Genomic DNA, 27189 nt, shown 5'->3' on the forward strand with positions numbered 1-27189 from the left:
AAACATCTACAGAAAGTAATTCTCCCAGGTGCAATAAAATGTCCAGCTATCCACTGAAGGTTTGCTTTAGTATGCAGCATGATTTATCATTTTGTTTATTCCTCACTCACACCTCAGCATCATGTACCTGGTGCTCTTGCTGTGTTTATATGTGGATATGATTTTATGTGTCCTGTCTGGATGTGAGAGAGTGTTTTATTTCACCATTTTTAAAGCAGTTTGCATTAAAAAAGTAGACAAAGTACTTACTATCCTTACCAAATATATGACATATTTAATTGCCATTTAAAAGGTTTGATGTAAGGATATTATATAAGGTGCAAATTTGAAAACAAAACAAAACAATGTTCTCATTCACCATACCTCCCTAAGATGGTTTTCAAACTGGTTCTTTAAAAGTCTGAGCCTCATACATGATATGTTCTTAAACAGCACTGTTCCCACTTGTGTTCTTGCACCGATGAATGACATGTACTCGTAAGTTTGAACCTCATGACAGTCCCTCCTAATTAGCAAAGAAAAACGCCCTTCAAATGCCCCCATAAGGGCAGGAGACTGCAGTGCATTGTGCACACACATATATCACTCAGGTTAGGGCAGAGAAGCAGAGAGTCATCAAGAATGCACAAATTAGAATCTCAACCAGTCGCACACTGGACTCCAAGTGAAAAAAAATACTGAAACAAAGGAAGAGCTGCTGGGGGTGAAACATGAATGAGCTGATTTATTATAGTGTAGTATAGTACACATGCAAATGGGGAAGTAGGGGGAGGTAGAGTGTGCAGCCTGACCTGGCACGTGCGACTAGTCCTAACAGGCTTCTCGCCTTGGCTCTGCCTTCCCGGTCCTCTTTCCAGTATCTCCCTACAGACCCTTCCCTCCTCTCTCGTCCCTCATGCAAATGGAGCAGTGGGGGGAGGAAAGGGTAACCTGGCAGGGGTGAGTTCTACCATAAACATTTATCTTAAAACGTTTCTGTTTTTTAGTGAAAGCTAGCATGAGGGAGATTCTGGAGCTAACTGAGCCTCACTGAGGTATTGTGGGCTTAACTCAACTGGTGGAGGGAGGTGCCCATTTTATAAACCAGTTATGTGCGGATGAATGCTTGGATGGATGGATGGATGGATGGATGGATGGATGGATGGATGGATGGATGGATGGATGGATGGATGGAATGACTGATGAGTGGATGGATGGATGGATGAATGGATGAATGGGTGGATGGATGGATGGATGGATGGATGGATGGATGGATGGATGGATGGATGGATGGATGGATGGATGGATGGATGGATGGAGGGACCGATGAGTGGGTGGATAGAGGGATGGGTGGATGGATTGATGGCCGGATGGACTGATGGATGGATTGATTGATGGACTGATGGGTGGATTGATGGATGGATGGACTAATGGATGGATGGTTGGATGGTTGGATGGATGGATGGATGGATGGATGGATGGATGGATGGATGGATGGATGGATGGATGGATGGATGGATGGATGGATGGATGAGTGGGTGGATAGAGGGATGGGTGGATGGATTGATGGCTGGATGGACTGAAAAATGGATTGATGGATGGACTGATGGGTGAATGGATGGATGGATGGATGGATGGATGGATGGATGGATGGATGGATGGATGGATGGATGGATGGATGGATGGATGGATGGATTGATGGATGGATGGATGGATGGATGGATGGAATGACTGATGAGTGGATGGATGGATGGATGGATGGATGGATGGATGGATGAATGGGTGGATGGATGGATGGATGGATGGATGGATGGATGGATGGATGGATGGATGGATGGATGGATGGATGGATGGATGGATGGATGGATGGAGGGACCGATGAGTGGGTGGATAGAGGGATGGGTGGATGGATTGACGGCCGGATGGACTGATGGATGGATTGATTGATGGACTGATGGGTGGATTGATGGATGGATGGACTAATGGATGGATGGATGGATGGATGGATGGATGGATGGATGGATGGATGGATGGATGGATGGATGGATGGATGGATGGATGGATGGATGAGTGGGTGGATAGAGGGATGGGTGGATGGATTGATGGCTGGATGGACTGAAAAATGGATTGATGGATGGACTGATGGGTGAATGGATGGATGGATGGATGGATGGATGGATGGATGGATGGATGGATGGATTGATCTGTCTATATTTTCATAGTCTGAAATTTGACTTGCATCACATCAGATCCATTTACAACACAGAGGACCAGAAACAAAGATACACTAATAAGAAACAACATTTCAAACAGCTTATTCAGATGCCTTCAACATACTTTTGATCTGGGATTGAGCTCCATATTCAATTTGAAGTCGTACAAAGAGGTGCTTCAGTCTAAACATATTAAAACACTGGGCCCTGTATCCCATCAATGTGAGAGTGCTGATAAATGTTCTCAGTGTTTGTTCTTAAATAAGAACAAATCCCAGATTAAAAATTGTTGGTAGATGTCAGAATAGTCTTAATAACTACCTGGAAGGGTTTTAGGGAAACCTACAATTCTAAAATTCCTAAAATCATTGTAAGAGATGGATGGTATTTTTTGTTATATAAGATGTAAAAACTGGACAAATATGTTACGTGGCAGGACTATCAATCCGTTAGCTTCACAGCTTATCCAATGACAGGTTATGGGGGGCTAGAAGCCAATACCAAGTTAAATTGAGCCCGAAAGGTGGTTACACCCTGCACAGGACACCAGACAGACAGACAGTCACTTGACTGACACATAGACAAACACATTTACATACACATTCACCCCTCAAGGCAAATGGAGTCCCCAATTAACCCCCTACAGGAACAGAGAGAACATAGAGAGTCAAAATAGAAAGGTTCAAACACCTCTTTCCCTCCAGGCGACACCGCTAACCACTGTGCCTCTCAGACCAAAAAATACATATTGATTTTCAGAGGACTGGTTTGTCCAAAAACTACGTAAAGTCACCGACCTTCCACTTGAGAACGACACACCGGTTCTCTTTCATTGAAAAGTTAACTTTCTCTTTCATCAGTAGATATTCGGTGTTAAAACACCCTTCACATTGACCTTACTACTTCCCAAAATCAATTTAGGCTCACAATGCAAAGTGAGAGGGTACATGCTGAAAGTCCAAACCTCATCACATGGGCTCTCTGGGGGCCCTTTGGATGTCTAAGATGCTCCAAGGTTCTTTGAAGCCCTTCTCGTCTGTGCTAAACTTAGCACCCCCATCTGCTAAAGACCTTATGATACAGCATGTGAGGAATCGACTCGCTGCTATCTGGGTCTCTATCTCTCTGCTCTCCTCTGTGTGTGCACCAAAGACAGCACCTCTACTGACCTTTTACTCCCGCTACTGAAGTTTGTAGAAGGCATAACCGAGTCTATCGATGGCACATAAGAGGGTTTACTGCTGCTTTAGTGAGCCAAAAAGAGCTCTAAAGACAGGGCCCAATTTCTCCAGGAACCCACAGCTGCATCTCTACCTGTAATCTGTGATGGAGCACAGATGAGAATTCACTTTCCTTGAGACAAAAGGGTGAGAAATTTCCTATCCAACCATAGAGGATGCCACTGCAGCATTATTTCTGCCCGCTCAGTGTGTCACAGCCAGTCCTGGTCCAGTCCTACACATCCATCACTGAAAGCATCCTCACACCATCAATCACAGTCTGATATGTTTCTGTCTCCCGCCGCTCTGAGGGAAAGCATGTCATTCAAACCTCTGAGGAGGTTATCGAGTCCTGCCTGCACTGCATCACACACAAACACACAGTCCTGGACAATAACAGGGGAGGGAAACAGCAGAGAGATTTACACTGACCCTGCCAACTGGGACAGACACCTGTTTGACCAGGTTGGTTGGTTTAAACCACCTGCCACCGCCACCTCACTTGTGCACACACTTTGTCACATTCCACGTGCAAAGATTACCAAGCTTGAAATGTTTACCTTTTAGCTTCGAGCTGTGGTTCAGAGTGTATTTAGAGAGGAGTCAAAATGATTTTCAGCGTTTCATACTCAGAAAACCAGACCATGAATTAGCCTGGAAGGAAGCAGCTGTCTGCTCACAGGGGCTTTCAATTTGCTTTACATTGCATCATTTGATAGGGCAACATGTCAGGCTAATGAGCCGCTACCTCACGAAAATGATGTGGAGATAAACAAAGTGGACATTTATTTTAATGTCAGGGATATTCAATACCAAACATGTTCCTGGAATGACTTTATCTAAGTGTTTTTAAAGATACCTTCAGAAAGCAATGTTACAGTAAGGTTTTCAATAGCACAGATTTTCTTCACATCACAAGAGTAGTGCCAAACACTAAATCCTCCAAAATGACCTCTTAATTCATGTTATATCAAACTCTCTAAAGCAGTTTAAAGGTAGTGTGTAGAAATTGGAATATTTAGCGGTGTGATTCTAGATAGAAATGCTCTCTTGCTCTCCTCTCCTGTCAATGAAGCAACGGTGACCTTTGAGGACAAGAAGCTGCAGTGATGCACAATAAGTATGATCCTCCATTTGTCAGGTTTTTAACTTCAAAAACATCTATCAATACTATTTCTTTTGCGCACAACAACCACTCTCTTCTTCTTCATCTTCCAACAGTGCATTTTGGACAGCAACTCACTAAAGAAATAAACGTGTATTTAACTTGTCTGTTCTGAGCTACTGTAGAAACATGGCAGTGCAAGATGGCTGCTTCCATGTAAGGGGACCCCCTCACATGTAGATATAGCAGGCTCATTCTAAGTTCATAAAAACAAAACAATATTTGTAAAAGGTAACTCTACACTAATTCAAATTATTACATTCCATTTCTACCAAGTCTTTTCTGAAAAAAATTACACACTGTGCCTTTAAACTTAAACAAAAAGTAAGGGGGCGTGTCCACTGCCGGCGTTTTTGGCGCTGGCATCACCGGTTTTCTATTCAAACTCAATGTGATTCAGCATTTTCAGCACTCAGCGCCCTCAGCACAAAAACGCTCTCAGCATCAGCGGATTTTTGTCGCAGCGCTCTGAGCGCTCTGAGCGCTCTGAGTTGAAAATATTTCTACTTTTTGAACACTGCCACGCTCATCAATGTCACTTCTTGATCACCGACCAATCAAAATCAAGAAGGGGCGGGACTTCTGCAATCATCTTTGTCAACACAATGGCAGAGGAGAAAAGTCATCACACTCGTTTTGTCAAGATATGATTTCCTGGTTTAGAGCTGCTGCTGATGCTCTTATACGATTTCTATCAATATTTTTTAAAGTTTCATGTTGAAATTCCATTGAATGAAAGCATGTATGAAGCATTCAGAGCATTTTAAAACAGAACTAACGGGATGTGGAAGTGACTTTTTTTTCGACTTTCGTTACCTAGTAACAGTAACCGCTGGTGATAAGCGCTGTGAAACTGAGGTTATGCGCGCTACCAGTGCAAAAAACGGCGGCAGTGGACACACCACCTTAATCATGTAATCTCTATGAAGGAATATTCTGTTACAGGGTGGGAGCATTATTTCTGTATTTCTTCTGATGCATGATGGTGTATGGTGCTCGGTTAGTGCCCATCATACATTGCACATTAGATTTACAGCCTATTTCATGATACTTTAAGTCAATTATATAGGGTATAGTTTTCCCCACTACTCATTCAGACAGCTCTACAGAATGGTGAACACAGTCTATAGTGAACTATAGTGCGTATTGAGTTATTTCAGACACAGCCATCGACCTGTCTGAACATAAAAGGACAGGTGGAACTAATAACATTAACGATGCTTTGGTCCATTTAAGTGACTGAGGAAGCCATCCGAGTGACTTAGACCCTGCTTTTGAACCAGGGTTCTGAGATTAACCAAACTAAATGAGATGCAACCAGCTTTGATGTTATTAATACACTGCTGCCTTTCCTGCATGAGGAGTCAAAACCACTGCTGTGCAAGGGGGCCCATTAAGGCCAGAAACAGACAGATTTTTAAGTGAGATAAATAAGCTACGATTAAAGGGTGATGTTATCATCGTAAGACTTGCCAACTAAACTGGTCACACAAGTTGACTCCCACTGTCGCTTGATTTTATTCACCAAAGAAAAAAACAAAACAAAAACAGACACAGCATCTCCACAAGCTTGAAATGCTTCCAGTACTGATTCAAATCAAAACAGATCCATCAGTCAGGGTTCAACTTCACACCAAACATGTCCCTGTGTCGTGATGCACAACATACAGCATGTAGAGGATCTCTCTGCTGTTCATGGCCCATCATCTGTCAAACACTGATGCAACCAGTAAGACATCAACATGACGAAAAATAGCCACAAGCACAAAAATATAACACCACGCCCAATATAGTAGCAAGCAAAGGGATTACAAGTCTGCAGAGAAAAGCCAGCAGAACATGACAACCCAGCGTTTGAAAGCATATGGTGGCAGAAAGCACACATACATCCCCTGCCAACACGTCCACCAGGTAGCTAATGAGGAAGTTTTAGGGACGGTTTTGGCCGGATTAAAGTTAAAGTTGAACAGAGAGTGGGACTTTGAAGCTTAAACCTCAAGACAGAATTTTATCCACTCCTTTCTGGCTTGTAAATACCCGCTTGCTTCCAAGAAAATATTAAATCATGTGGTGTGATGACACTCCAAAAAGTGACTGATACATCATGACAAATTGGCAGACATTATTAGCCACGGTTATAAAATTAAAGAAAGAGGAAAGTCTCCCTCTGCCAGGTCCCTTTCTCTGCAGTGTGCTTTAAACAACCCCAAGATAAACCCCATAAACCAATAAAATTGCACTTAATAACACAGGTGCAAAATGTCTTCATGAAGACGCTGAGATATCATCAATACAGAGCCATCAAAGTTATTGCACTGCAGGGTTTCAAGTAACAAGAAGAGGCAAGATGTTTTTTCAAACTGGGCGGACCACAAACAGAACTGTGAGACATTCAGCGACCCCTTAAAGAGGTGCTGTTACTTGTATGTCATCCTTTAATCCTCCAGACTTTAACCACACAATCTTGAGTGAATCTTGAGCCTTATCAGTACCAGCAGGTTATTTTCTGAGGTTGTGTTTGCCTTTGTGTGGGCTCGTATCTGACACATCTCCAGTGTTCATTTCAGCTATCCATCCAACAGATGGGGATAAATTGGTGCTGCTACATTTGAGGCTTCATTTAAAATTCTGTGTGATTTTTCTCTGCTTTTTATGTTTATCCGACTTGTTCCCGAACAAACATGAAATGTCACAGTCGTCTTTTTTACTTCAAACTGAAAAAAGGGTAAAGAGTCAAAACATTGTTTTCAGATTGGCTCTGCTGCATTTTAAATTGAAGTACATGAGCTGGCATATTTATTCACAGCACAGTATGCACCCCCATCTGATCTGATCTTTTCACACTCATTTTAAGGAATAAAAAATATCCACCTGGTGGAGGTAAAGTGGATATGAAAGATGAAGATTATAATTCTTTCATAGCAACATCAGTCTCACTCCACTGTTGGTCAATAACCCATTACGCTGCTCTCCCTGAGACGACTGGATATGCACGATCGCTCATCAGTCATTACTGCAGCGGCCTGTTCGGTGTGACTTTGGGAAGTTTTCAAACTGTGTCTTTATTCCGAGTTTACTGGGGAACAGCTGTCAGGTGTCATTTATTAGCAAGGCAGGATCAAATTTAAACAGTGTGACATGATGCATGAAGAAGTTTGGTAAAGGCACCGTGAGGAGTTTTCATGTTGTGTTGATTCTAGGGTCAAATAAGTTGTGTTTTCCCAGGATGAAGACTGCATTTCCCATGAGCACCATCACCAACTGTTGTAAAGACGTGTTTCTTACCAAAGCTTGCATTATGGCACATTGTTTTGGAAGCAAATTAATGGAATACAGATCTTCTTTAACACTACTTTTCTTTGTTTGCAATAATTCATGCTACATGAATACAAATTGATTGACTGATAAGTACTTTCAATCTTTTCTGTTTGATTTCTTCAGAATTTGCTGCTTTTTTTGTTTTATCGGCTGTAAATTTCAGTATGTGAGATCAGTATAAAAAGCAGAGAGTGGCATGTTGCTGTTACCAAGAAGATGGCGCAGTACCAGCTGAAGCTTCATCATTGGTATGTGTCAGGGCTAGCAGGATTTCAAACTCCTAATGGTGACAACTGATTGTTATATAAAGTGCTAGATAGCTGCACAAAAACTACATGTTCATTGAACTCACTGGAAATCCTCACACTTGAGGGAAGTTTAGACCTTTTCACCCTCTGAGAGACCTCAAGAAACAGACTGCACCTTAGATAGTTCAGAGGGATTTTACCATAATTTAAAAAATGTAATAACTTTGCAAATATCTGGTGTTCAGACAAAACAGGAAATTTAAGGACACAATCTTAGACTTCTGGAAATAATAACAGTTTTTTTTTTAACCTAATTAGTGAGCAATTCCTTGAAAAAAAAATTCATCTGTGTATTCATCTTTATAATAATCACCATTACTCGCAGTGATGTAAGAGAAAGAAGTAGAAAAAGAGTTTACATCAATAAAAGACCTGAACAAACTCACACTCTGCTTTACTCTTACAGAAGTGCTCCTCACACAGATAATGAAAACAAATAGCCTGAAATGACTCAGTCACCGAGTCTGTTTGTCATGGTTTGGGGTGTGTGACTGAAATCATGTATCGCTATACTCAGGAAAATTATTCTTTTTTTTCTTTTGAGTCGCAGAGATAAATCACACTTTCGGTGGCCTCGTTAGAAGTTGCGGCCTGTAACAAATATAGCTCATACTGCAGACAATAACCGTATGGAAACATTTGTTTTTCATCAGGCTATGGAGCTGAACATTTCTCATTTCAGAGCAGAGAGAACAGCTTAAGTGTTTTCTGTTTTGTATTCAATCACAAAACCTGAAGAGGGCAGATTGCTGCCTCTTCTACACCTCCACCTCCACTTCTTAGTAGGCTCTTTGAATGAGCTGCCCATCACAAATTCATCCCTAAATGCATCACTAATTAATACAGAAAAACAACATTGCCCAGTATTATACTCAAATCTAAGTATCACTTTGTGCAGGTAGGTGCTGAAAAAGCCTGGAGTAGAAAGAGCTGCTTCTTTCCTTCGTCTTGTTTCATTATCTTACTCTTTTCATGGGATGGGTAGCTGCTAGCTGTTAATAGTGAATAAATTGGGAGTGAAATAATAAAAATTCTTCTCATGATTTTCATTAGTATGCAAGGTGCTGATGGCAGCAGCTCTGCATTTGTTAACAATAGCAACACAGCCAGGAAAAAATGCAATAAAAAGACTTGAAAACTCAAACCAATGGAGGGATACTCACAGGCTTTTGTCATCTGTCTTTTATAGTTCAGCTGTAAAATCAAGCACATGACCTGCTTTTGTTCTGACTGTGACCATGAAGAAGTGGAGGAGGTTAGAGAACAGCAGCTCCCGTCTTTTCACAAAACTTTGATGTTTTCCCATACATCATAAAAATGGTTGGCTCCAACTCTCCTGTCTGACCTTTCACTGGATAACTTATTAGTTCACTCTAAAAGACTTGCATTGGTCCCACATCACCTGTTTTTTAAAATCCTGTATCCAGTCCAGTTACCAACATCTGGGACAATGAAGCCAACATGAAAGTGCCAAAAACTGCAGTTCATGTACTCACCACTTGGGGCTAGTCCCAACAATGAGTCACTGCCTCGGACTACCGTGTTATAATCTCAATTTTTAATGCAAAAATAAACCAATTTACTGTATGATTGAAATATTTTTTTTCTTTCCATTGCTTATGCTGCCCTCCTCTATTTGGCGCGGGAGGGTAGAGGGGGCTCCATGACTGTACAAACAGACTATACAGAGGTACCTGATCAAGCCACCATGTCCACATGAACCACTTATGGTGTAAGCTACAAATCTATTAATCAATCAATCTTTATTTGTATAGCGCCAAATCACCACAAACATTATCTCAAGACGCTTTTACAAACATAGCAGGTCTAGACCATCCGCTATGTTAGATTATTAACAGAGACCCAACACCAAGACAGGATAAGACTCAGTCTTATCTCATCTTAATCCACCATGAGCATTGCACCTCGCAGTATTTAGCTAGTTACAGCGGAGAGGAAAAACATCTTTTTAACAGGCAAAAACCTTGAGCAGAACCAGACCCATGTTAGACAGCTATATGCCAAGACCGAGTTGGAAAGAAGGATAGAGGAGAATAAGAGAGAGAGAGAGAACAATGATAGTGACATAGCTATGTCCCTGGTTCTACAGTATTGGCTTTTGTTACTTTTTTATGTTGTCTTCATTATATGATCGCTCAGTTGCACTCATTATTGCTATGATATCATTCCTCCACCGGGAGACGTGCTCACCGTGTAGCCTACGGACTGTTTTGTCACATGACTACTTAGCTAGTCTTGGTATGTGTAGACTAATCTGCTCCCTTACTGGTGAACACGTCACGTATTTTGTTGCATTAAGCTGCTTCTGTTTAAAGGAACTTCCTCTTTCTAATTCTTTCCCTCTCTGCTCCACCTTTCCTTTCCTTCCCTTCCATTTTCACCTGGTGGTAATGCTGTCTCATGTCAGTTAGTAAGTAGACAGTTGCTATGTGCGTTGGGAAGAATGCTATGGCGTCGTTGTTGCAGACAGAGGCCGGGACACTGTGACAACTGGCTCAGCTTAATAAACCAACCATGAGAGTTGCACACCCATATGCTGATGTGTGCATTCAGAGAGGTCTATTCACTTCTTTCCCGCTGTTCACACTGACTGCTCACGGCAGGCAAAATAGACCCCCAGGCCATCCAGTGCTCCAGACGTAGAATCTGCGCCTGTCTGTCAGATGGAGCTAATCATGCTTATAACGTGTATTGGGACCTCAGCATGAGACTCAAAGTAAAGCATAATTAGCGACTTGATGACTTTCAAAGCTAGTTGCTGCTAGCTGTCTGCCATGCTGTCACCTTAGCTAACAGCCACATTAGCCAGAAACTTGACACCATGGTCATTATTTGGGTTGTGGGGGGCTTTTGGAGAACTTTCAAGCAAACATCAGACAAAAAGGTTTGCTTGCTGTTGGGTTGATTGCAATTTTGTCGGCTAATTAGCCAGCTCACGAATGAGCCTTTGGCACAGACGTTTGATAACCTTTCAGTTGCTAACCGTCTTACACTACAGCTTCACCCTCTCATTCTTAAATAGTCCGCTCTGACCCAAATAAATCAAGATTGCGACAGTAAGCCATGAGGCAAATCTTAAGACATCAAAACAACAGCCTCCGATTCATTTACTTTTTCACTTCTGAGCTCTTTGAGACAGTATGTCCTGTTCGTCTTGATACTGGCACCTCTGGACTGTTATCTTCAGCCCATTTGTATTTGTTTTTGTGTTTCACTTATTTTATGTCACTTGATTATTTCTGACAACACTCTCGTCAGCTGTTGTTTTTAAATGTGCACTATTAGTTTCTGTTCATAATTCCCACCAAACAAAGTAAACCCTTTAAAGAAAGCCTTGAATCTAGAAAGTGTCAACTACCTGGTGAAGAGTAGAAAGAGCCTGTGATATTAAACCTTCTATATTTCACGCTATAATTGACAGAAAGATCAGATTAAATTTTGGATGCATGTAGAAGGAATAGAAAACTGGATAACCCTAACAGAGCTGTCAGAGTAAAAGCTGATTATCTTCATTAGCTGCCCAGATGACAGTTATCGCCAGCCCAATTATCCATACCACATATCTGTCATCCCACTGCAGACCTGTCTGCAGACCGCAGGAGATATAACTCCCACGCTGTAATCCATAAACCTGTTTAGTCCAATCTCCAGCCTAAAGACCAGGCTCCCCTGTCAGCTCAGGACAAACTGTGCACAGTCCTCTTCCCTGACACGGCCCATGGTGCTCTCCTTTTGTTGTTTAATGAATAAACGACTCCATTATTGATTAACTCAAAGTTGCTTAATTATTGAAATGGGCCTGTACTTGAAAGCAGCACTGGGGTTAATGCAGGTGATGGAGCTGCTTTGGGGAAAAAACATGTCCTGCTTAATTGTGATGATCAGTGTTGGGTGTCTAATTATCCGGTTCATGGTGTCACGAGGTGGAAAACTGAAAGCAAAGTAACAACGTGGAGATGGAGTTTTGTCCAAAATTTGAATACGGACAGAATAGTGATGGTAAGAAAAAGAATAATCATTCATATCAAGGCTTTTTGGTTCAAACTGGAATAAGCATTAAACACAGGATTAAAGGTGAGGGACTCTCATGTTGTGTGGACTCTGGTTACCCCTTAGGACAAAATCAATAGTGTTTTGCCAGGATGAGGACAACATTTCCCATGAGCACCATCACCCCCTGTCGTAAACATGTGGCTCTTGCCAAAGCGTGCATTTGTTGTGGAAGCAAATACATGGAAAGCAGATATCTTGTTAACACTGCTTTTCTTTGTTCAAGACAACTTTTCACAGGATGCAGAGTGACGAGGTTATGTAGTGATCTGTAGCTACGTCAAAATATGAACTTTAACGTGATAACGACTATATTTTTGTATACTTGGATTTATTACAGTTTGTTAAACCTGCTGATGGTAGTCACAGAGTAAACATCTGTTCAGAGAGAGGGACTTCGAGTGTCAACACTATCCTCCCAACCAGGTTTCCTCTTAGCCCCCCAACACAGATCAGCATGTGCAGTCATGACAGTGCCGGACTCATAACCAATCGCAGAACGTAGTGGGGGGCGCTCCTTAACCAACCAGGACAGAGGATTGGAGATTAGCTCTGATTGGTCCGTCATAACCGGAACAAGGGGAATAATAACATTGCTTGACACAAAGGCATCGGAAAACGCAGAGATTTCGCAATAGTCTCAAATTACTCCACTTACTGATGGGTACCGATGGGCATTATGACCTTTTCTCCAAACCCAGCAGAAAAAAGCTACTTTTTTTACACCATTCCTACCAACAGCATCTTTAACTTACAGGTGTACTGGTTTAACGTAACCTGTCACAGCCCTGGTGACATGATGTGTTCTCCAGTGTCCCAATACACGTCTGAACACTGTGAATGTGCACACAATTCCACTCCTTAGTCCTCAAAGAACAGTGAAGCATCCTCACTCTGTCATAAACATTAGATCCTATTCATAGTCAGTTTGCTCTTTTAGCTAGCAAAGGCTGGTTTGTAGAGTATCCCGTCTAAAATAATACTTCAACAGAAAGCGTACGTATTTTGCCAATCCGGCTGCAGCATCAGCCATGAGGACAAAACATGTCAAAAGAAAAACTCCTCCTGATTTACCAGAAGAGTTCTAAACATAGACACTTCAGGGTGAGTGCCGAATATCGACTCAGGCTTTCTTTTAAAGAAACTCAACCCAAACACAGGCGCTCAAGTTCAGGGTAAAAAAAATGACCAATCCTGTTGCTGATGATCTCATTTTACTCTGCAGGTAATGAAGAGGTTTAATTTTAAGAGTGAGACTTTCAAAAACAGTGAAAAACTCATAACAGTGCCTTCATGATCATACAACAGCAGCAGACAAAGAACAACACAAACCTTTATTTGGAGTCATGTTTCTGTCCAGCTTCACCCTCTCTCTCCTCTTTTACTAACTCCGAGGGAAGCATGAGACTCTTTGAATGCTTCACTATGTTCACTAACTGGTCGATAACTTGTGTCGAAGTGTACTTTGGGTTTATCAAATTTTTATCTGTCAGTGTGAATGTTACAAATAATCACACTGCTGTAATACTGAGCCAACTAGCAGACTGCTCAAACCAAATCCCACCAAAAGCTATCACTCTGGATCAAACAGGTGCTTCTGAATGCAACAGTAAGAAGCCGAGAGAGCTCTGTTTTTCTACTTTTTGTGCCAAAAACACACATTTACAAATCAAACAAACTCCACTGAAGTGGGATCTTCTTAGGTTTACCAGCATCTGCTCAGTTATGACCTTCATGGCCTGAACATAGAACGACCCCAATTATAAGACGACCCTTCTTTTCAAGACTCAGTTTTAGAAAAAGACTTCATAAAGTTATGAGCCATTAAAGAAAAACATTTAATTTGGCAATAACAATGAAACAAAAACATTGAATGTCTTTTTAAATGAAATTGTCACATTGTAATGGAATATGGGTGATCATGTGTGTAACTGAAGCACTTATGGTTTTAATACTCTCATACCATGATAATTAGAATCACCTGCAGTCTGTTGGATGAATGACAGGTAAAGAAATGAGCATACTTTCAATCGGTCCATCATTTACATACTCACACACACATTTTAAGGCAACCTTTCTAGGCTCACCATCTTTGGACATTACACTCTGGGACACCAGGTTTCTTTGCTAGAAGGGTTTTTTCTTAAAAAGGAAGCATAACTCTGCCTCAGTTGTCAGTTAACTTATCCTGCTTTTGAAGAACTTGTTGCACAGACAAGTGACGCTGTCTACGGTTGTAAGGAATATTGGCATTTAGTTCCTATACCTCTGCTGCTGTGGACGTGCCAGACTCCAGCTGCTACAACTACCACTATCTGTCCCACCACTATCATCTCTCTCTCTCCATCTCCCTCTCTCCAACCCCAACATGGTCAAAGTAGATGTCTGTCTAACATGAGTCTGGTTATGCTTGAGGTTTCTGCCTGTTAAAGGATGTTTGTCCTTGCCCCTGTAACTTGCTAAATGCTGCAAAGTGCTCTGCTCATGGTGGATTAAGATGAGATCAGACTGAGTTCTGTCTGTAAGATGGGACTGGATTTTATCCTGTCTTGATGTTGGGTCTTTGTTAATAAAATAACATAGAGCACAGTCTAGACCTGCTCTGTTTGTAAAGCGTCATGTGATTTGACGCTTTATAAATAAAGATCGATGATTGGTTGGTTTATTGAAATATAAGGTAATCCAGCTTTGTTCAGATGTATAATGAGAAAAATAAAAGGGCCTTATATTCTGTTCAATACCGTAATTGTGCACAATCTGTGAGACAGAAATGACTCAATTTGGTAAGTGCATAAGCAAATATATATATTTAACATAATAATATATGTCAAACACAGGATAAATTGTTTTTTGTTGATGCAATAACATTTGGAATATGCCTTGTGACGTTAGGGCCGTATGTCGAGATAGCTGGTGATGGCTTCTTATACATTTTCCAAATCCTGTCATACTGAAAAACTTTGAATATGATTATGTTTGCATAAATCATCTTTTTTGGATTGTAACTGAAAGGCTGCTTCTTTCCCACCATAAAGAGTCATCTGATCCATAAAAAGATTGATAATAGGGGCTTTAGCATTATAAAAGTCTGCTACAGCAGACACATTTCATGTATTTTATGTAGTTATGCAGGGCAGGTTGTGCTTTGTATGCCATGTATCACAATATCACAATAACCACACTCAATGTGAGCTAGTGATATCCCAGAATTTTCATTAAGAGTTACTTTTTTCCGTGGACAGCCAGGTTTTATGTGCCTTTGCTAATTGGTATTTAGCAACATTTAGAGCCAGCAGGCATCTTTTCAAGTAACAGGTAGTTTCCCTAACAAACCTGCCAGTGCTGCTCCTCTGTGTATTCAATTTGCCTTAACCTAGAAACATTTGTCACAAAATATTCAGTCCTACTTCATAATCCTGCAGTCCTGTCACTACAGTGAAACAGGCTTAAAGTGCAGCTGACATGTAATGAAATTAGATGTCACTGAAGCAACAATGCATGGTCTCTGCTCTGATTGCCTTCTGACGCCATAATGGAACTGTTGCACATCAAACTGGATGCAGAGAGGATATTTCAGAGAGTGAAGAACACCAGCCAGAAGCACAAACAATAGCAAACAGCTGCCTTTGAATGCTGGATCAGGATGTTAGATTTATCCTGCTCTCAACATGACCCTTTTCGACTTGAAATACACAAGTCCTTTGATTGCCTCAGCCCCCCGGACATGAGCTTTCAATCAGACTCTTTGGAGAGCAATTCCCTGGCTGGGCTTTGTCATCTATATTTCGACGATTGTTTGGAGTCCTGATTTTGAGGAGCACTCAGGGACTGATCGCTTTTACCTCCTCTGACCTCGTCTCTTGTCTCCAGTCCACAGATGAAGAGATATCTGGTCTCTGTCAAATGCGGCACGCACACTCAGTTATCTATAAGGGTTGATATTTTACAAAGACCTTTGTCATAAGGAGACAAAATCAGATCAAAAGTTCTTGAATTGTGTATTGATGTTGAAATGAATCATCAGAAAACTAGCTCTGTGTTCTTTGATTTTCAGGAAAGGCAGCAATAAAAAGGTGTTTTGCTTCTTGAATCCTTAACTGCCTTATGTCTCGGTCCGTTCGTGGAAATAAATCAAACAGAGGATTTTTGTGAAGTTCATAATTTGCAAATACAGCAGGAAGATGGAGTGAAAGAAAACAATGAAAAACTGCAACAAAAATGAATGGGAAGAAGCATAAAGTCAGCAGAGGCGTGTTTAAGGTAGATAAGGTGAAACCAATTGACGGCTCCTGCTCCTTCCCAGTGGCAAAAGACATTTTTATTGGCAAGTCAGTAAGATAGTCTCCCCAGCCCTAAGAATAAGCTGGAGAATTGCAACAGCTGGAGAAAATGCTATTGGTCACAGCAAGTCATTGAAAATGGAAGTCTTGGAGCTGTGAGCTTCTCCCATGAAATCCTGCTTCTCCTCTTTAGAAAGGTGTGGCATATTTCTAATGAGATCCCTCTATCACGCTTCAAGTCAGACTTCAGAAGTAATTAACACATCATGCATGACGTGCAGTCGCCTCTCGTCAGCCTGCAGAAACTTGTCAGACTCCACCAACGTGGCAGTGTGAGTGATCATGATCCCGTCGGGTCTTCTTTGATTGCTAGGAGAGTGTTGATTCAAAACAGAAGCAATCACTGTTTGCGTGTTTCTGTTCTTATTATGACCTGTGAGACCAAAAAGCTAAAGACTGCACACAGCAACAGTTACATTTCAGTGGATGTCAAAGACCTCACACCATGCAGAGAAACATCTTATCTCAGTAATGTTAGAGGCTACAACAGACAGCTTAGTGAATGAAAATGTGTCACAGCAAACCCTTGCATAGCCCTGGGACGGTGCCCCTGGACACTCAGTTTTTGGCATGCGCTCCTTGATCAGTGGGCTTGGGAACCCTGGCACATGCTGAGAGGGATTGGCAATTCACAGCTTGCTTTTAGAAATGGCTGAATAAATGATTAAAACAGCATGATGGGCAGCTTCATAACACAGACGGGGTCGCAGAGGGCTGGCAAGTCACTCTCTGACAGGAAGAAGAAGAAGAAGAGGGAAAATTATAATGCACTCAGAAAGCCCACAACGGCTAATTAGAGTTGACGGGCAAGAAAAAGTGAGTAAAAATGTAATCTATGATCAAAATCATCATTTTAAGAAGAATATCGAGGTTGGGTGATTCAGCCATGGTTCAGACTATGAATTAAGGGGACAATAGAAACACTTCACAAGGTCATTTCAGTTCAAACAAAGCAATTCCTCGGATTTATGGCTGATATGTTTGTACTGATGATAGATTACATGACCACATGTGGCGTAAAAGCGTGTATTTAAGAATCGAAATTGAGGCAACATTCAACCCTGCATTTGACCTAAAATCCACTTAGCTAACTGCAAAATCTCAAAACTAAGCAAGTGATACTTCCCTTATCTCTAGTCAGGCCCGTTTCTTGCTATAGGCGAACTAGGCGAATGCCTAGGGCCCCCAAGCCACCAGGGGGCCCCAAAACTGCATGTTTAGCCTCTTCTGAGGAGAATTAAAATGTCCGTTTTTATCTGTATCTCATGTGTTCATTACACCCCTTATATGCTTAAAAATAAACGTTGGCTATAAATAAAATAAACTGCAAAAATAAGCTGTTAAAAAATTAATAGGTCGTTGGACCGCACTGTCACACAGTTAGTGACGTAGCGGGCCAGCGCCGCGTCACCAACGCCGACAGGTATGATGGGAATGATTGACGGCTACCACTCATCCCCGTTAGCCAGTGCAATAGAAAAAAACAAACACCATAATGGCATCGAAAAGGAATTATCCTAGCGGTGCGGAAAAACGGAAGAAAAAGAAAACTGATGAAGAAAAACAGGCAAAGGATAAAGGTAAGTTTGTTGGTGATGTGGGCTGGAGAGGTGGAGGTGAAACGCCGTTTTTTTTCCCCCAAGTTTGTTTATTTGTCCTGCTTGCCAGCTAGCTAGCGTCGGATAAATGTTAGCTGGATGGCTAATATTTGTCCGTCATGAACTCAGCTTTTTTGTTTGTTTTATGAAAGTTGACCATGTCCTGCCAAGTTGGCCTGTCCTGCCATGGGAATGACTGATTGACTCCAGACCCGTTTATTCAGATTCTAACAGGGAGGGAGGGAGGGAGGGAGGGAGGGCATGTTGTTGTAGTCAGTGGCAATGGCAGAGCACTGACTCAGTGGTCTGTCGTTGTTAAGTGGAAGTTGTCTCTCACATATTTGACACTTAATGTTATATTAGCCTTACTTAGGATTAATTTACTAAGCTTAGTGTGTATTTTATAGGCCCCTAATTAGAAGTGTGCTACTGTTTTATAATTCAAAGAAATATTCTATTGAAATATTTTATTAGGCATGGTGTTGACTGTTTTAGACTATTGTGGCAGTGGTTCATTTATCTTAGTTTTATTACTTTAACCAGTACAGTGTGTAAACTAATGCAAAAAACTGTTTAAAGTGACAATTTTGTAATTGGGTAAAATCTTTAAAGGGACACTGCAATCACAATGTTTAATAGAAAAACAAATTAATTTTAATTTTCCTGTATTACTGCAACATCACTGTAATAATAGAATAGGAATATGCACTCATGATCTATTTTGCTTGATGATCTAATGAGCTTTGTCTTTGCAGGAGCAATTCTAAAATATTTTGGAGCTCCAGAGATTGAGCCAGAGGGATCTCCCAAACATCCTGACCAGGAAGCTCCATCACATACCTCAGAACCTCCTTCTGTGCAGGAAGCTCCAGGACCATCACGAATCTCAGAACCTCCTTCTGACGTGGAAGCATCATCTGCACATTTACATGGTCAGCAGCCCGTTTTGCTACCTGTAGATCCAGCTGACTGGCCATCAGTTCTCTCTGATTTATTCAGGACTGATGCAGTAGGCAGAGGGCCATTCCAGATAAGTTCTGATTTTACTTTCCCCAAAAAAGAAGATGGTAGAAGCTTTCATCATCACTATTTTCAAAGAACTCTAGTGAATGGGGAAAAGATAAAGCGGACTTGGCTTATCTACTCAAAAAAAACCAATGCCCTTTACTGCTTTTGTTGTAAATTATTTTCAAAAAAGGAACACAAATTAGTGACAGAGGGACTGACAGACTGGAAAAACTTAGGTGCACTTTTGAAAAGTCACGAAAGCAGTCCAGAGCACACATCACACATGGCAACCTGGAAAGATTTAGAGCTGCGTTTGCAAACGGGACAGACAATAGACCAAGCTGAAAGGACACTATTGGAGGCTGAAAAGAGGCGCTGGAGAGATGTCCTGACTCGCCTAATCGCCATCATCCAATCACTAGCTGAGAGAAATCTTGCATTGAGAGGTTCATCAAACACATTACACCAGCAAAATAATGGGAATTTTTTAAAAGAGGTGGAGCTGCTTGCTAAATTTGATCCTGTCATGAAGCAGCACATTGAGCGTGTTGAGAGTGGCCAGTTTAGTCATTCCAGCTATCTTGGAAATATCATCCAAAATGAACTTATTGCCTCAATCAGTGGGAAAATGTTGGACACAATGGTGACTGAGATTAAACAGTCCAAATATTATTCCATCATTTTGGACTGTACTCCCGATGTAAGTCACCAAGAGCAGATGTCAGTCATCATAAGGACTGTCAAGATGGACAAAGCACCAGAAATCAAGGAACATTTTATGGGATTTCTTGTGGCTTGTGAAACAACAGGTCTTGGTTTGTCATCTTTGATTTTGAACAAACTGATGGAGCTGAACATTCCATTTGATGATTGTACAGGACAATCATATGATAATGGTGCCAACATGAAAGGGAGGAACAAAGGAGTTCAAGCCAGGCTCCTTGAGAAGAATCCTCGTGCACTTTATGTTCCATGTGGGGCACATTCCCTAAACTTGGTGGTGGCTGATGCAGCAAAAGCTTCAACAGATGCAATCAGCTACTTTGGCAATGTACAGAAACTGTACAGCCTTTTTTCAGCAGCACCACAAAGATGGGCAATCCTAAGGGAACATGTCACTGTTGCACTCAAGACTTGGAGTGACACAAGGTGGGAGAGCCGTATTAACAGCATAGAGGCTGTGCGGTACCAGGCCTCTAATATAAGGGAAGCATTGTTGGAGGTCAGGGAAAAAGTGACAGATCCTCTGACCAAGGTTGAAGCCCAAAGTTTGGCAGAAGAGGTTGGGTCATACCGATTTCTTATCTGCACAGTAGTATGGTATGACATTCTACACCATGTGAACCATGTCAGCAAGCTCCTGCAGTCTCCCAAAATGCAGCTTGATGTGGCAGTTGACCTCCTCACTAAGGCAAAAACATCTCTGACTAATTACAGAGGAACTGGCTTTGCTTCAGCTCAGGCCTCTGCTAAAGACATGTGTGAGGAAATGAATGTGGAGGCTGTCCTCAAACAGAAAAGACTAAGAAACACAAAAAAGCACTTTGCCTATGAAGCCCCAGAAGAGCCTATTGCAGATGCCTTGAAGAGGCTAGAAGCAACATTCTTTAATGTTGTTGTTGACACAGCCATTGGATCCTTAAAGGATAGGTTTGAAACACTAGGTGAAGTGAGAGACAGATTTGGAGTGCTGCTCAATTTCCAAAAACTGGATGATCAGGAATTGTGCAACCAGTGTGACAACCTCTGCGGGACATTAAGCAGTGGAGATGAAAGTGACATTGATGGAAAAGAGCTGGCTGTGGAGGTCAAAAACTTGCCAAGGTTGCCCTCTGATGACATGACTGCTCTTGAGCTCCTCACTTTCATCCACAAAAAACATTTGGAGGAACTGTATCCCAATCTGTGGGTTGCCCTAAGAATCGCCTGCACTCTGCCTGTGACTGTGGCCTCAGCAGAGAGGAGCTTCTCAAAGCTGAAGCTCATCAAGACCTACCTAAGGTCATCCATGGGACAGGATCGCCTCACTGGTCTTGCCATAATCAGCATCAACCATGAGACGGGCAAGCAGCTGTCATATGAGGAAATCATTGCTGACTTTGCAAATAAAAAAGCCAGGAAGCAGACATTTTGAGGAGAATACACTGGGACTGTTACTGTGTGTGAGACTAAGTGTTGGTTTGTTTTTATTGTTGCACTTGTTGGTTTGTTGTATTTTCTTATTTAAAGTAAAAAAAAATTTTATAAATACTCAATCTGTTGTATTTATTGACATATAGAGGATTCTTTTCCTTGTATTATAGTGTTTTTTAAATCAGTTTAACTTGCCAGAGTGGCCTAATTTTACCTGTAGCCTGTTTTGCTCATGAAGTGTAATAGATTGTGGCATCTTAGTAGACAATCTAAGGGTTAGGAATCTCTTCATCACAGTTTGACAAACTAGAGGCCCCCAAACAGCATCTTGCCTAGGGCCCCCACGAAGCTAGAAACGGCCCTGTCTCTAGTGTATGGTTAGACTCGATAACCAGTCTGGTTCGGCATTCACCTGACAACAAGTGACTGGGGGAAGCGAATGGTTAGAGTCTCAGACAATTGGTCATCGGCAGTTTGTCCATCTGTACCTCATGACTATCAACACTACTGTAGGATGTGCTCAACTCAGAGCTTGCAGGATGGCAAAAACAGATGGTGCTAGAAAGAGCTACACATCTGCATGGAAGCTGCACATTGCTGAATGCAATGGAAGTCCTTACACAGAAAGACACTTCAAACTTTTACTTTTGGGAGACGCCAAAAAGTAGACTCCAGCTTATATTAAAGTGCAATTTATGTTCCAGATTTGACGGTAATACCTGAATTGCTTGTAATGAATAAAAACTTCCAATAGGGTGATCAGAATTAAAACACTTCTTATTTCAAGAATCTTAACCTTAAGTAAGAACATTTTGATACCCCATTGAATGGTTTTTTTTAATTTGTTACAAGCAATTCAGGTATTATTTTTGGCTTATATTTTTGTTTGAAATAATGTAATGTGAATTCAGCTTACATTGAGGAAAAACAAGATATTTTGACTCAAAGTAAGGTGAAACAAAAAAAATATTTTCTTAATTTTAATTATTTAAACTACAATCTCTGTGTTATAAGTGGCCAAGATTAATTATATTTTCTTTATCATTTTAATATGAAGGTACACTGTAAACGCATCAGAACGACTCACTAATACTTTATAATAAAAAAATCTATTATATGTGCCCGCACCCTCAATTCATACTCTGTATCAAAGCATTTGACCTATCAGATGGAGACCTGAACACTCAGGAGACGGATTTATTCCATTTTGCCAATGAAAATGAAGATGATGAAGATGATGAAGCACCCGTCACTTTATACAAATCAGTGTCACAGGTCGCTATTGTATGATGGCTTGGGATGTAAATTGAATCATTCCAATGTTATGATAGACGACTATTTCATAAATATGCAAAACAGCAGAAAGAAGAAGTAACTGTCACATTACGGCTAAATATAAAAACATATTTGATCATCTGACTCAGTAGCTCTGGAACAAGAAAGTCAGGTAAGTTACATCTGTACATCCCAAATCACAATATGCCACAGAGGGCTTCAAAGTTGACTCAGGAGTTTGTGGAGACCAAAAACAGAGCTAAAAGGAGACTCAGTGTCATAACGCATTAATCAAGTGAAAAGAAATAAGAAGTTACAAAAAGCAAGTGTGACTTCTAAAATACTAGATTGGAAAAAAAACTAATATTTGCCATCAAACAGTACAAGCAGCCTTAAAAGTCACTGTTAAAGTTTTGTTTGGAGCTTGTTACTCTAGACATTAAGTGGCCAATGACTAATTCACAATAAGATCTGTTAAATATCAAAATAGCTAAGAAATGTCCAGAAACAAGTTTGTTCTGTCCAATCTAAAGTAAACAAATGAAACCGTTTTAGTTAGCCATTTTTGCTTGATTTATCTCTTTAATGTAGAACTCCTCAGTGAGCTTTTATTAAAATGTGATTGACATCAGGGTGACATCAGGTCTAAAGATCTAAGACCCTGATGCTGACAATTTCTCAACTGATTAAAATAGAGATACAACATCATCATGTCAAAAGTTAAGTTTTGACTCATAATTTTTACTTTTGTTTATTTAATGTGGTGAAAGCAGGACACAAATGATTACTGTCAATGCAGAGACATGTCGGCTTTTTTTCATACAAAAACATCACATGATGAAGGCCATAGTCTCTTTGTCAATAGGCCTTTTCATACTGCCAGTTAAAGGCCTCCAATTTACGCCCCTTTAACGTCTCATCTTCAGTATAAATGTCTCAGAGCTGTGCAGGTGGGACCAAGTGATCCCAGTGCTGTGCCAGCAACGGAGGTAACAGAGGTGAGACTGGATCACTGAGTCTGCAGAGCAGTATGGGCAGAACAGCGCTGTTTGTGTATGTGAAGCTCCCGCTGTGTTTTTACCTTTCATGCTCCAGCAGTACAAAGTTAAATGACACACTGAGACACCAATATTACACCATTGCAGGATCAATATGAAAGTACGAAGGCGTGATGAAAGCTGAGCTGTGTTACGGCACTGTTGTGGAGACGCAATATGAACCGGGCTAATGTCTTTTCAACCGAAAAATGCTGAATGGGACAGCTGAATGGCTAATCAACTTAAAAGCAACATTTCAGTAATTAAGTTAAGTAACATTGGTCCTTACATAATTTGGGAGTTACACCCAACACTCTGTGGCCATGTTGTGTGACTGATTAATAAAAACTAATTGCTCTTTCTAATTATGCAGTCTGCCTCCTAATCTTGCCTTCTTTGACCCTCTTCCCTTCACTGTCTTTCAAATCCTCTCCAATCAGGCTGACCCTGCCCCCCAATCTCTCCTACTGTCTCTCCGCTCTCTAACATTGAGCCGGGTGGGGGGGCACCATGATGGTTGTCAGCTGTAACAAAGAGAAATACATCCAAACCTAGAGACACAGTATAGTTCATCCTCATCTTCATATTTAGTTTGTATCTAAAATCAGCTCGGGGTTTCTTCATTAATAATAAGTGATGTTCCTGCCAGGAACTTATGATTTTCATAAGCTCATTAGTGACTGCGCCACAGATCATAGGGGTCGGGGTGAGCAATTATTATGCTACAAGTGGAGCAGCCAGCCTATGAAAAATATGTTAATCAATAAGAGCTTTAAGCAAACTGGTTCAAGCCCTGAAAGGCTAATAATGTACCAAATTTAGTCATGTTTTACCACAAGAATTAAACCAGGTTTGAAAATTTAGATGTTTTAAGCCCACCCTTGATTTCCCTCCGTTTAGCACGACTGGAGGAACTATTATCAGAATGAACATTGTAGCACCGAGAAGCTGTGAAGTCCAAATTAAAACTAGCGAGGGTATTTCTCTTCCTTGTTCATCCTTTTAGATAACATGACCCGGAGAAGGGTTTAAATGAGGCTCAGCAGCAACAAAGAAGACCATGGGAGAATTTCTCCTGGTCAAGCTGTCTTAATGATTAGTGTAGGTGGTCAGGGAAACACTAAAGGTCTGCTTGGAAGTTAAACCTGATTAGCGCGTAAACAATATCATTTGTGATAAGTAGGCCTCCTTCAGGGTGTCACTAATGACCACCAAATTAATTCATGGCCAGTTTCTGCTGCCTACAGTGTTGCCGAGATTGAGGTTTTTCCATGAAGAGCATTTATTTGGTATTTTGTTCATGATTTGATATATCCGTGTTTGTTTGGCTTTCTAAAGTGAAAATAATCAGATATTCTTTGCTCCGATTTTCATTTCTTTTAATTCTGGAGTTGTACTGTGAGTGCATTTTGCTTGTAGTCCCTTCATTGTTGATCTTTTCTCTTCATTTGAATTCACATTCACTTTTCATGATGATGAATTTGAGGAACCAGCATGAAGCGTGTGAACTACATAGATTTTTTTATATAATAAAACCCAAATGTCAGATCAAATTGTCCTAGTTATATGTTCTTAGTTATGTTGCTATAGGCTTAGACAGTCGGAGAAAACGACATAGTGGGATCCTGTCTTTCCCCTCTCTCTCTCCTCTGTCTGCCTATCTCTTACTTTAACTCTTTCTGTCCCATTAAAGATACTAACCCTAGACTTTTCTGGAGTCCCTGAGCTCCCTTGTCTCGCAGGTTCCTCTGAGTCGCTGCTGTAGATGGCCTGCTGCTGTGTACATGCCAGACTCCAGCTGCTACAACTACCACTATGATCTCTCACTCTTCATCTCCTCTATCCCTCTTCCAAACCCAAACACAGTCTCAGCAGATGTGTGTCTAACATGAGTCTGGTTCTGCTCGAGGTTTCTGCCTGTTAAAGGAAGTTTGTCCTTGCCGCTGTAACTTGCTAAATGCTGCAAAGTGCTCTGCTCATGGTGGATTAAGATGAGGTCAGACTGAGTCCTGTCTGTAAGATGGGACTGGATCTTATCCTGTCTTGATGTCCTGTCCCTTGGGTCTTTGTTAATAAAATAACAGAGTATGGGCTAGAACTGTTCTGTTCGTAAAGAATCTTGAGGTAACCTTTGTTGTGATTTGGCGCCATATAAATGAAGATTGATGGATTGATGGATGGATGGATGGATGGATGGATGGATGGATGGATGGATGGATGGATGGATGGATGGATGGATGGATGGATGGATTGATTGATGAGGCACTAAGACCCTGAGAAGTTGCTGCATTCATGTTTGTTTTTCCTGCAAATAAGACTTGTGCATATGAAATGTCCCTAATGGATAAAACTGAAGCTTTCCACTTTCTTTTACAGAAAAAAACCGAAAGCTTTAAATAATGAAGCCTCGCCGACTGACTCCTTAACTCCTCGACTGGACAATCAAGCACGATATAGACCTGTGTGAGGAAATCCAGTTATTTTGACAGACAGTGAGTCATACATCTAAATGCTTGTTCCACTCACTTTTTAATGAGGATCAGCAAAAATATGTGGAACACAAAAGCACAGCAGGCACAACAGACCTTTGTTCTAACAACTTTTAAAATTTCTGATGAACAGGAAAAAATCCCTGCTCTCCTGTGGTGCCATGCATTTAGATGAGCAGAGGGATTTGTAGCCTTTAAATAATTACTGAAATCACATCAACTACCATAAAAATCCTGTGGCAGGCCTGTTTAGCTTTCAAACCACAAAAAATAATCCACCAGGACTCACTTTGAAGTGGACCGACACCCTCTTTATAAGACTGACCGAGACCTTGAGAGGGCAAGTCTCCAAAGTAAATTCTAGTGGCGTTCGTTTGTAGTGATTTCATAAAAGTTCAAAAGCTAGACTGCTTACACAGCAGTCTGTATAAAGCTTTGAAGAACTGGGTAATCATTGTTTCATGTTTGCCTATCAGTATGCGTTTTTGTGGCATATAACATTACAGAGATGGCGCTTTTATCTTCTGTTTCGGACTGATTTTCATGGGTCCAGTTGCAGTCTTGACAAAAAACTGCTACAACCAATTATTGCTTTGTGAGTATTTTGTGACAAAAGGAAAAATGAAAAGTATCCCGTCACCAGAGTTCGACTTAAGTGCTGATGCTGCAGGATGACATTACAGAAAAATGCACAACAAATGATTTAGCTGCAGTCTGTATGATTGAATCAAAACTCTGGACTTCAGTCATACTTACTGTATCATACAGTGTGTTTTTAAGAATCTCAAGCTGAAAAAGCTGAGCCTGTGGAAACACAGAAGTGGCAGCACCACAAACAATAACACAAGAGGCATCAGCAGGAAAATGGAGGGAATGTGAGATCCTGAAACTCGGAAATGTTTAACTGCAGTGGTTGAATTTACCTTATTCAAGACCTGCGTATGATCTTTCTTAGGTTAAAAATGTATCTTAATTTGTGATAAGATCAAACATTTGTAAATACATAGCCCATCTGCTGGCCATTTAGAGGAATCA

General features: G+C 41.0%; 1 protein-coding gene across 1 annotated transcript in view; it reads right to left on the reverse strand.

Annotated features, from left to right (window-relative positions):
• The window catches only part of LOC117829330 (metabotropic glutamate receptor 4-like), a 210601-nt gene that overhangs the window by 124326 nt on the left and 59086 nt on the right, over positions 1 to 27189 (reverse strand). The gene's annotated exons all lie outside the window — the stretch shown is intronic.

This window comes from Notolabrus celidotus, chromosome 1 (assembly GCF_009762535.1).
Source record: "Notolabrus celidotus isolate fNotCel1 chromosome 1, fNotCel1.pri, whole genome shotgun sequence".
In the NCBI taxonomy this organism is placed as follows: Eukaryota; Metazoa; Chordata; class Actinopteri; order Labriformes; family Labridae; genus Notolabrus; species Notolabrus celidotus.